The sequence below is a fragment of the Corvus brachyrhynchos genome, unplaced genomic scaffold (assembly GCF_000691975.1).
Source record: "Corvus brachyrhynchos isolate BGI_N302 unplaced genomic scaffold, ASM69197v1 scaffold525, whole genome shotgun sequence".
Lineage (NCBI taxonomy): Eukaryota > Metazoa > Chordata > Aves > Passeriformes > Corvidae > Corvus > Corvus brachyrhynchos.
Window position 1 is genome coordinate 1,183,109 of NW_008238341.1, and position 10,688 is coordinate 1,193,796.

Below are 10,688 nucleotides of genomic sequence, written 5' to 3' on the forward strand. Positions count from 1 at the left end.
GGATGCACTGTGCAGATTTATCAACAGGCCCTTCATTACTACAGCAAAAAGCTCTGCAATTCAGGCCTGAAGCAAACACGTATTTACTCAGGAGGACAAAGCAATTACTTACGTTTCAAAAGACATCCTCTGTGTTCAGGCCAGTTCAACTGTTTACATCCAAGTACTATTATTCAATATTGCAAAGTGCTTCCACAGTTCAGCCTTGCCATGCTGGCAGCACTGACTGATCCCAGAGAAAGTCCCATTTCAGAACAAAAAAAAAAGCAACCAGACAGAAAGCGGGCAGTGGAACAGCACAGCTCAGGCCCACATTAAGAAAGTCCTCATGCTCAAAGCAAAGGTGGAAAGGGATGAGCCACTCATTAAGGAGATTTTCAAAAGGAAAACACACCAAAACTCAGGCCGAGCAAACAACCCAAGTGCATTCCAGCTAACCCCAGCCACAGTAACCAGTATGCCCCACGAGTATAGCCAAGACAATTCTACCACCTGCCTTTTGGTTTGGGCAAAGCTGAAAGCATTCAGCTCTGCCACTATTCAGCACAGGTAAACTGCTGCCTCCAGGAATTCCTCTCAGAGTTAGTAAATGAAGTACAAAACAAATCTCCACACTGGGTTTCCCAGCCACTTCTCATATGTTTTTCCAATTTCCACTCAAATTTGTTACACTGCCCAGCCAGTCCCTGGAACCCCCGCTCCAGCTGTCCCTGCTCATCCCAGGGCTGGCACAAGTGGAGGAACATCCATCCCTCTCACATAACAGCACTTACAGTCACCCCTTTAGAGAAGCACGCTTTCCACCCTGCTCTCCCCTGGGCAGACCAGAACTCCTCCATGCTGTAATCCTCCCTTCCTGTTCTACCTCCCTCTTCTACCTGCTTCCCCAATTATTTGCATTTCCTTGTTTACCTGTAATTTGCAGGTTACACATCTGCTTCAGACCAGAAAGCGCACCAGAGATAAAATCCCGGCTCTGAAGCATTCCCTGTGCTCACTGCAACACACCAATCCATGACTCTCTATAAATCCAAATGTTGTTTATTACCAGAAAAGCTCACATACACCTTCGCAAAAAGAAAAAACAAGGGTTTAGTATTATTCTGTAAAGCTCATTACTCCAGAGAGCACCAAGCAAGCCAAAGTAGTAGAAAACATCTCAGGTCACAGAGTGTGCTGCAAAGCCTTCACTTTCTTTCCTGTCCTTGGACACAGTCAAGTCCCAACACTGGCACTGGGAGAGAAGCTGCTGTTCTCTGGCAAGTGCTCAGGTCAGAAACTGGGGCTGACACAGCACCAGCTGCGCACACACACCTTGCACATAGCTCACATTATTCCTGCCACAGCTCCAACTCTGGCAGTGAGCTATCAGCCCTATCCACACAGTTTCTCTTGCAGAGAACACCAGCACTGCAAACCAAGAGCATCTACAACAGCACTGCTTATTCCCTCTGCACCTCCAATTCCCTCCTGAAGTGAAGCACTGGCGTGGTGCACATCAACGACTCAAACACACACACCACTGCACTGGGTGAGGCAGCATGCACTATCTTTTTCTAGCAGGTGACCTGACCCTTTCAGTTTTCTGGCAGTGGGAACAAAACTTTCTTATACAACAAATAACCCAAAGCCTTGCTCTGAAGCCTAAAACAGAACCTGAATGGCACAACAGGGGTCTGGAAAAGCCTGGGCAGTGCTGTTTTCTCTCTCTTTTTTTTTTTTTTTTTTCCTCCTTTCTAAAGCACAAAACTAACCATGTTTACCATGAAAACCACTGAACTGGACCACTGGAAGTTCTCTATGAAACAAGCAAGTACCACTGCTCTCACACAAGTTGATGAATTGCACTCCCCCCAGCCCCAATTAGACACTTCAAGATTACATATTAAAAGGAAGAAAACAAATGTGAGCACATCTCTTGTGTAAAGGCATCTCCCCACTTTTTTTTTTTAACGGATGTATAACTTTAAATACTGAAACAAGATGGTGTAAGTTCTAAACGCATTTAAGAGTCTTCAGCATAGGTCTCCAAAGTCTTAGCAGTGGCAAAGTGGAGTTGCTGAATAAATTATTTTCCTTGGATTAGTAGGCTTTCTAGATTAGCTGGATGAGCTATTTCATGTTTTGCACTTCTTAGAAGTCCACAGATCACAGCTGAAAACAAGCTCATTTCTAAGGAGCTTTAGATTCACTATCCGGGGACCTACTCTTCCATAGGAATAGCTTTAAGGAGACATACATCATTAACTTGTGGTTTAAAAGTAATTTAATCCAATTTGACATTAACCAGAGAATAACTCATCCCCAGAGTGCAACAACAAGGGAGATAGAAACAAAGAAGTTACAGAGGCTTTGGGCTTGTTTCCCCCCTGAAGACACCACCTAATAAAAGGAAGTCTGTATGTAAAACACCCAGCAGAGAGAGCACTCGTAGCAGTTTTAAATATCTGAGGGAATTGAAACAGACTGGAAAGCACTGAAGTCTTCCCAGCCTGAGTGCAGTGAGTGGATTTTGAGCCATGTAATTGTGAGCCATCTGGCCAAGCCCAGAAAGGAGAGCTGATAAGAGACTGAGAATGCAATGCAGATCAATATGACCTAGTTCTGTTCAAGGAGTTCTAAAGACTTCTTAAAAACATAAATAAAAATAACAAAAAAAAAAAAAGGAGCATTGCACTGATTTAATCTCTCAAGCCTCTCTGCAGTGTAACCAAAAACTTCAGCAAATTCAGTAAAGTACATGTTAACTAACAATACTTGTAGTATTTGCTGGATTCTAACCTGCTTAGCATGTAATCACAACAGCAGGATTTCACAGAACTCAACAATGTCCTAGAGAACTGCGATCTGGCATCCTGGAAACTGTGGATTACACAGCCATGCAAACTCTGTCAAATTCATAGGCCCATTTTACAGAATTTTGCTTTGAAGCTCAATTACACTTTTGTGGAAGACAGCTGATCTGCATTTAGGATCAATTCCAAAAGTGTTTACAGAGATGCAAGTAATAGTGGGACATCATGGAGGTCGGTAATCCCTCCTGGCACAAAGGAAATTCTGGAGTGATGGACTTTGGTCACACAGGCCTGTTCAAGTACCAAAACACTGACTGATCACAAAAGGCTGAAGAAATCCATGGTACCTACGGCAGGTTCCCACTGACTAAGCACAAGCCATACCATCCCAAACACACTTGCATCTCCTGTGGAAGTCTGACTTTCCCATTCTAAAGGCAAGGCAAGCATATGGAATGTGGTGGTACTATGGGAGCACTTTGTTTTCACAAACTCTGTAACTTAAGAGTAGCTGCAATCTGTTCCAGTACCTGTGTGCACTGCTAATTGCAGAATTAAGTGAAATTTTGTGAGGTTTTGTACACAATCAGTGTTCTCCACTACACCCAGAGTTAAGAATCTGCATGATCTCACCTTCACTTTTGCTGTACGTGCAATCTGAAGGAGAAACCACAAGCCTTCAAGCTTGTTAAAATTTCTCTAACTTTTAAGCTACTGAAGTTTGTTTTCAAGTTAAATGTGTACATTCCCCCAGCCAAAGGAAACTGTGCTGTCAGATCTGTCTGCGAGTCCTGAACTTGCTTCCTGCCTCAGCAGCACCACCACTTCCTCTTTCAGGCAGGACTGAAACTGCTGTCATTTCATCACTAGGACCAGCTCCCTTGGCTTGCTGCAAGGCACCGCTGACCAAGAACCCATTTGTGGTGCTCTCTGGGATACACCATTAGCTTACAAGTTGAACCTTAACAGTCCATCACAGCTTCCGGATCCTGTTTGGGCACCTGCTCCACATTCCAAGAAAACAAACAGCCATTTCTGAAAACTAAGATTCTTTTTCCCCACCCACTGTCATTTTACAGTTAACAGTTTACTCATCCAACTCAAAGCACTCAGGAGTCCACACTGAAAGGAACAATATTCACAGGATTTTACTCATGATCTCTGGTAACTACTTTTGCCCTTCCACAGAACTTTCATTTCATATCTTATAAAACCACACAGTTCTAAATAAATTATTCATTTGTACTTGGTAATTTCTTCCCAAATTAATCCAATCCATTGTAAGGTCCTTGCCCTCAGCTATCTCTTCTAGCCCTACTAAAAATAAACACTTCCTTTTCAAAGTGACAAGTCTCTCCAATTACAGGGGGAACCAAGGAGAGGTACTTGGCTACTACAATCCCAGCAACCTGATTTGCCTCACCAGAGAGACATACCAGCAATTACATGGAGGGTGTATTGTATGCCTGTATTACAAACACTACATGACAAAGGTCACTGCGTACAACACACCGGTTCTCTGCAGAGATCCCAAGCCACTAATGAAGGCACCACACAGGCTCAGCTGCCAACCGCACCAGGAAGAATACCTTGGACCTCTTGGTACAGTCACAAACCTATGATGCAAAATACCAACAGGAGCCACTCTCTTTAAGAGAGATTAAGAGCTAAACTCCAGAAGGATAAACTGGCATAGAAGGCAAAACTGTTTTTAAGAGCAGTATCACCATGGCCAGAATTCTCCTCTGCACATGTGCAGCAACCATCTACAGACACTGTGCACATCCTCCAGCCCAAAGCCAACCTTCCAGCCTGCTAGGAATCATCTTCTTCATGAAGATCTCACCCCAGAACTAAACACATCTGCCACTTCTATGCTAGTAAGGTGGCAAACGACATGTAAAAGAATACATTAGGTTCTAAACCACCTGGTGCCCAAGCTCAACTGCCCATCCTGCCCACAGCTTAGGCTGCTGCAGACACTTAAACTTCATACACAAATACACTTGTTCCCACAGGTTCCAAGTCAAGCTTATGGCCTGGGTCTTTAGTTTCTTAGGTGAGGCTTAAACTGGCTGTTGAACTACAAACCAGCACTGGAGCTGCACTCCTCTAGAGCAAAGGAAATTATGAAGTCCAAGCTAAAACCTGCAAAAGCACAAGGGACAGACTTGAGACACAATCCTGTACTCCATCAGTTCAGCATCTTGAAAAGGATATCCTGCTTTAAGCATTGTTTTGGCATTACCTGTCACTAACAGATCAGACACAATCCTTTAAATACTACCAGTTCTCCCTGCAGAGTACAAATTCTATCTCCAAAAACCAGTGTTGCTGCTCACTTTATAAGCATGTCTAATTACGAGACACAGCCACAAAAGCTCAGTTGCACTAGAAGCTGTGTCAAGATAAACACAAGAACTCATGTAAAGACCTGGATCTGCAGTGGGTGGGTTTTTATCTGAGGTTGAAGAGACCAACAGCAGCAGAGCACACTCGTGGGCTCCATCCCATGTGCCTGCTCACACCAACAGTCTCAACCTGGTGTTGGATGTCAGCATGAGAAACTTGTGGGTAGGCATATAAAAGCGAGCAGTGGGAAGAGCCACAGGATCACCATCACCAACAGAGCTGGATCAATACCATGACAGGCCTGATTGACCTCATAGGCTCCTGTTGTTCCTGAAACCCACAAAGTTTGCTATCATTATAGGAATCCCTGTAGGAGATAAAGCACATGTCCGAGGTCCTCGAGCATCTCTTAATCTGCCACTCAACAGAGCCTGCATATCCCAACACCTCTGCAGGTTTGCAGCTCCCATTTCTGGACAAGTTACTATGAATTGCCAAAGAAGCAGTAAGAGATCTCCTCTCAACATGCAATCACCATAGAGCTATCATAAAATAGAATATGCTGAATTGGAAGGGACCCCACTGTTTGACATCAACTGATATTTTCTATACTTAATGCAATTTTCTTTTTCTAATTCCCTAAGATTTGAGAGCTACTTTGCACATCTTTCTAAAGGCTCCTCACAACCATCTGGTACATACACACACAAGACAGGAAGTGAAGACAGTTGGGCAGGGGAATTTTAATAGCCTGAGCCCAAACTACCAGCAGCACCGTAACACACATTCCAAGTTTTGCAACTTCAAAAAAAGAAGGGGAAAACCATGTCATCCCATTTTAGCCCTAAATTCAAAACCAGAAAGCTGACCAACTAGATAGCGTGACTCAGCGGACTCTGCTGCCACACCAGTTACACTGTGGTACAGCTGTGCCTACACCTGCTTTACCACAGGCATTGCCCACTATCCCACTTCAAGGCTCCAACCAACCACCTTCATCTGAACACCAAGTCCACAGAAAAAAATCAAAAGTGACAACTTTCCCATTATCACTCTGGTTAAGGTTACACTGTCAGAAGTAGCATCAGCACTGGAAAAACCTGCCCCAGATAAAGCACTGGGAAGTGTGTGGGGTTACATTAAATCCTTTTCTGTCAAAGGCACTTTAATCTTACCTTATTACTCCTCACTTTTGTACTCTACAGAAGGCTGTTTTCCTCCTACATGCAACAAAATTCTGTTCAATATTTTACTACGACTTAAAAACCCCTATCTTCACTAGCTTAGTTGCATACTGCTAATATTTAAAAAAAAAAAGATGCACCTACACTCTTATTTGGACACAGCATCAAACCAAGGCCCACATGGCCCTTATAGTTCTCCCCACATTCCTGTGGCCAACTACATTCCACAGTGCTACAAAAGACACTGGCGGAAGTTCCTCTGTTTTGAGGCATGTTTTTCCTCCATGAGAAGCACCATGCCTTGCACACCACTGTAGCAGATCCTGCTCACTCCTGTTATGCTCAGGGAACAGGACAGCTCCAGGTGCACCATCCACACAACCAGAAAGTTCCCAGGAAGACATGCTGTGTTCAGGGGGAATAGCTCAGGCTGTGTACCAACATGCTGTTTTAAGACTAAAGAGATAAAGCTTTGTTAAAAAACACTGCAAAAGCAACTTTTCCCGGATACTGAGCTATCCTGGATTGCTGTTAAAATAAAGTAGCTGGAAGGCTCACCAACACCAGGACAGCAGCAGGGGAGCTACCCTTCATTCACCTAACCAGCAGAAGGAACCAGAGCAGATGGAACCACCCCACTTTGCCTGGCCCAAGATGAGCCCTGGCAGCCCTCTCCTCAGGGCCAAGAGCATGCTGGGCAACTGGCAGTTGTTCAGCCATCAGCAGATGCACAAGAGGCTCATGAAGAAGAAACTCCAGGACATCGGAGACTCAGCAACACTTCACACGCACTAAACTCTGAAATACCACTGAACTCAAGGTAACTGCTCAAACACACTAAACTCACTGCTGCTGTCAGATCCAGGCCCCACACAAGCCCCTCTGCATTCAGCTGTTCCCCAGCTGCTCTTTGGTGCACGCAGCCATCCAGCTCACAGAGTGGCAGAGGCCTTCCTGACCTGCATCCAAAGCTGCAGGAGCATTTTTGTCATTAGTTCCCCCAAACAGAACACTCATCATCAACCAGAAACACAGCACAGCATCCTTCAACTTGAGAAGAGCTGAGCAATTCAAACCAGCTTGGTCCAAAGCAAGACAATTCTGGCAGCCTCAGCACGCAAGTCTAGCACCGCATGCAACAGCAATCCTCTTCAGCTGCCCCAGGGCCTCTACCAGTCCCACTCCACAGCAGCCTAAGGCTTGCTCTAACACCACTTCAGCTTGGTGAAAACCTTCACCTGCCAGAGTTTGGTCTATGCTGGAAAACACATGCTGATCCCACACAATCTGATCATAGGCATGGACAACTTGGCAAAAATGACCCAGTACCTACACATCCCCTCCAGACAAAGGCCCCAAGGAAGCCCCCGTGCTACTTTATTAAAAAAGGCTTTGTACTAATTTTTCATGAGACAAGAAAATAGTGTACGGACCAACTCTCCTGGTAGGAATAATGCCACAACACTCTAAAGTAATGGGTTGAATTGGCAGCACAAGAGCTTAAAACAGAAAAACAGCTTTTAAGAGGTTTTGCAAAACAAATTCTTTGTTTTCTCTTTATAAAATATCACTTGTTTAGAAGAAAAATCAACACATCTCAAGTAAAGAACAGCTGCTCTACTGAAAACAGACCAATTAGTATTTTGAAGTTTTATACCTCTTTAGGTCAGAGTCATTCTCTGAAACTCCAAGGGAAGATTACAAAGATTAATTACACAACAAAAACACAAACATTGCTTCTTGCTCTCTCTGTTTGCCGTTTTCTGCACACCCAGGGCCAGGTAAACAAATCCAGTTCATCCACTCAAAAACAACCTAAAGGATGCCCCACGAGAAGCTGGGAATTACCTGCCTTAATGCCACTCCTGTCACTCACCTCAGGCATTGACATACATACCACAGGCTGCAAGAGGCAGCTGACCGCTATGTTGGGGTGCCCAGACATCCTCAGGGAGGGAGAACTTTTGTGCCAGGCTTCAGCCCTTGCAGAAACTCTGGAGAAAGGGCTTTCTTTACCTACTAATCCTAATGGCAATATTTCCTGATGGATATACCCTTAGCTTGTATAGTGTAAAACCATTATAAAGTGCAAAGTGAAGGGCTTGGAGGAAGCCAGCTGATTAAATGCTGACAGGCTGCAGAAATGTAAAGATACTTTAAATTTCTTTTAAAACTTTAGATAAAAGCTTATCTGGCCAGTAAGTTGTTTTATTTGTCATATATAACTACTGAAAATAGGGTGCTTCCACCTACATTTAATGTAAGAGAGTGAAAGGAGCCAAGGAAGAAGACTATATGGTTAAAGAGAGCTTCTTGCTACCTGAAGCACCAGAAAACAATTTCACTTCCATTTGATTTGACAGCACCTTCATCTTCTAGAACAAAAAAGATGTCATTCTTTCCTCAGGAAAGAATCTTTTCCTCAAAGGCGAGGATAACTACACCCCCCTACAATTCCTCCTGTCTCCTGCTCTAGAAACTCATATCATAAATTCATGATGGAGACAAGGGACGGCAGGAAAGCTCAGCTGACCACAAAAGGCAGGCAGAGAAATTAGGAGGATAAAACACACAAGCCCACAGTCAACTTTTAAAAGCTGTGAGCACTCACATGAGCATCAGGCAGATTACGCACACCTCAGCTGCAGTGCTGCATGTTCGTTTAATGTCCAAGTCTTCCAGAGCTAGCAGCAGAGCTACACCAATCCACCATGGTAACATCAGAGCTGCTGAAAAGGTTTTAATTAAAAGGTCCAGCTATGTATGCTCATAAGACTTGGAAATGTATTTTAGTACTAGAGCTGCATTTTAACCAAAAGGAACCTTTACATCAAGACTAGTGGCCAGCTTCATGCTGCACTTTCCATCAGCCTCACAGATGCTTTTACAGCAAGGAAAGCCCACTGCACACATGTAAGAGAAATCCCTGGGAGTTTCACAGGGCTCCATTTCTGTTTACTGTTGGTTTTTTAGTGAGACTACAGTTTCCATTTCAGGTACCTCGCACTCTAGAGCTTACAGAGCTTTTCTATTTAAACAGTAAAAACATCATGAACTCCCCAGCCCTGGCCATCAGTTTCAGGTAAACAAACAGCCCTAAAGCAAGGCACTTAATGAATTCAGAGCATCAGTTGCAGGTCATGAATAACCAAGTTCAAAGTATGCAAACCTAGTAATTAAAACTTCTGCCTAGGATATACTACCAAAGTGAAAACATGTTTTATCTTGCACCACAGTAATTTTTTACTCCTTGCCAACACTTAAAATTCCTTCTTCTCTTTGCTACTGAAGCATAAACGTGAACAGTTTAAACACCAAGCCACTTTTACAGTCAGCAATACACTGATTCAAACCTTATGTGCATGTCTAAGACCTGACTCAAATATACACTTGCCTATATCTTCCTCAGAACCCTAATCAACAAGAGTTTACAAAGCAGAACAACAGCTTCCCCACATACAGCCAGCTGAATATAATTTGCTTACCGAAAAAGAGAAGCTGTAATGCTTTACTGAGTTATCCCAATCACAACACAAAGAGCTTGAGCCAGGTTTTAAATGCCCCTTCAGAAAAAAGAAAAACATGTTTGAAGTACTGCAACTCAACACTTTGAACAGAGACAACCAACACCTCCTTCCCTCGGAGAGAAGCACATATGAACATGAGACAAAGACAATCAGAGATGGCCAGACCGAGCCACTTCTGATCACCCAGTTGCCATCTAACATGGCCTCCTCGCCAGAGCCTGTCTTCCTCATGCTGCTGTCAGGCGGGGAGCTCCAGCTGCTCTGGCCACAGCATCCATCCACACAGAGAGGACACCGGGAATCCTGACCATTCTTTGTTAAGCAGAGGTTTCCAATGCTGGCTGTTATGTTCACAGCTACCTGGCTCTCCGACTGCCTCCTACTGCTGTCACCAGCTGCCAAGTTCTGCCTATTTATAAGTACAAAACTGAAGTCCAGATCACTAAAACAGACCTTTAAAACACAGACAGATGTTATGCTGCTGCAGTATATACATTTTTATGAGACTTCAAAGGAGAATGAGAAACACATGTCAATATGTCAACCCTCGAAGCAGCGCTAGCTCTTGCCCCAGCTGCAGCCCGTGGCATCACGCTATAACGAGAGCTGTGGGACGGCTCTAGGTAATCCACAGCCTTGCAGCTCGTGAGGCAGATGCCCAGAAGAGCCTGCGACTCCTTGACTGAGCGCTGTCTATGCAGGGCACATAGCTGGAGCTCAACCCCTCGCCATGCCCGCACCCCCTGCGGCTCAGGGCTCCTGTGGCACTGCACACCCAGCCCAGCCCGCAGCCCCTCGGGGCTTCTCCCACCGCCCCGGGCGCAGCCGGG

At 44.5% G+C, this 10,688-nt stretch overlaps 1 protein-coding gene across 3 annotated transcripts in view; it reads right to left on the reverse strand.

Moving 5' to 3' along the window:
* Window positions 1–9,909, reverse strand: part of CDC42 (cell division cycle 42) — a 26,707-nt gene extending 16,798 nt beyond the window's left edge. The window contains exon 1 of one of the 3 annotated variants that reach the window (XM_008634318.2): window positions 9,817–9,900. The gene's annotated coding sequence lies outside the window, so the exon portion shown is untranslated. Of the gene's footprint in view, window positions 1–912; window positions 936–9,816 lie in introns of those variants that run through there. The other 2 variants (XM_017735114.1, XM_008634320.2) reach the window with 2 other exon arrangements.
* Between the last annotated feature and the right edge of the window lie 779 nt (window positions 9,910–10,688).